At 41.2% G+C, this 1,421-nt stretch overlaps 1 non-coding gene and 1 pseudogene across 1 annotated transcript; both read left to right on the top strand.

The window, feature by feature from the left end:
* Window positions 1-94: 94 nt before the first annotated feature.
* On the top strand, window positions 95-897 carry LOC105310972 (annotated as a pseudogene).
* A 67-nt stretch (window positions 898-964) lies between these two features.
* On the top strand, window positions 965-1,084 carry LOC111735212. The gene has a single exon (XR_002778719.1). It is a non-coding gene; the product is annotated as a U5 spliceosomal RNA (small nuclear RNA).
* Window positions 1,085-1,421: the final 337 nt, after the last annotated feature.

Below are 1,421 nucleotides of genomic sequence, written 5' to 3'. Positions count from 1 at the left end.
CATGACTTAGAGATGAGAGCAACAGCTTTAGTAGTTCTCTAGCTTCTCCCTGTATCCATCCTTAAGAACAGAACTAATGAAAAAATTGAGAGCGGAGGCTGTATCCCACAGACTCTGACATCATGAACATATTTGACTGGAAGATCAACTTCAATGTGCTCTTAAAATTTTCCCACATAACCCCCTCGACACAGCAGCACCTGGAGAAAGTCTATGCCAGCTCTACCCTTTGTGTGTTTGTGGCAGCTGTGGGGGCCTATGTCCATGGAGTGACTCATTTCATTCAGGCTGGTCTGCTCTCTGCCTTGGGCTCCCTGGAGTTGATGATTAAGCTGATGGCAACACCTCATAGCCATGAAACTGAGCAAAAAGACCGGGACTTCTTGTTAGATATACTTTCCTTATAGGAGTTGGCCTGGGATCTGCTTTAGAGTTGCATGTTGCCATCAACCCCAGGCCTTGATCTAATGGTCTTTACCTTAACAGCATCTTTCTCACTACCTCATGGGCACAGCAATGGTCGTCACCCTGAGTGCACTCTACCAGGCACCATAGCTACCTTTCTCTGAGAGATATCTTGATGTCAGCCATAAGCCTGATGCTCTTGTCTTCCCTGGGGAATCTTTTATTTGGATCCATTTGGCTTTTCCAGGCAAACCTGTATGTGGGGTTATTGGTCACGTGTAGCTTTGTCTTTTTTTGATGCTCAACTCATTATTGAAAAGGCCGAAAATGAAGATAAGGATTTTATCTGGCACTGAGTTGACCTCTTCTTAGATTTTGTTACTCTCTTCAGAAAATTCATGATGATCTTGGCTATGGATAAGGACAAAAAAAAGAGAAGTGAAATGACCATCTAGTTTTTCTCAGTTTGGCTTCTTCTCCCTTCACCCTTCATTTCCTCTTAGCACACATTACAAGTGACATATTCTGTGATAATGAAAAGCATCAGGAAAAAAACACAATATTCTGGTTTCTCTTCAGATTGTATAAATCTTTCGCCTTTTACTAAGGATTTCTGTGGAGAGGAACAATTCTGAGATTTTTTTTGAAAATATTTATTTATTTAAATTAGTTTCAAGTATAAAGTACATTGGTTAGATATCTATAATGTTCATAAAACGATCCCCCCAGTTGCTCCCTCCCTCCCCTGGCCGTCCACTTAGCCATCATATTAATGCTAACTGCATTTCCTCTTCTATGCTCCCCGTGCCCAACTATCAACTACTCATTTGTACTTCTTTAACCCTTCACCCCATTCTCCCAGCCTCCCAACCCTCCTCTCCTCTGTCCATCACCAAATTGTCCACTATATTTGTGAGTCTGTTTTTGATTAGTTTGTTCTTTTTGTTCCTTGGATACCACATATAAATGAAATCATATGGTATCTATCTTTCTCTGTCTGATTTATTTCACTCAGC

The sequence above is a fragment of the Pteropus vampyrus genome, unplaced genomic scaffold, assembly GCF_000151845.1.
Source record: "Pteropus vampyrus isolate Shadow unplaced genomic scaffold, Pvam_2.0 Scaffold19304, whole genome shotgun sequence".
NCBI lineage: Eukaryota > Metazoa > Chordata > Mammalia > Chiroptera > Pteropodidae > Pteropus > Pteropus vampyrus.
The sequence above is the reverse complement of the archived record's forward strand: the minus strand, read 5'-3'. Positions and strand labels throughout refer to the sequence as shown.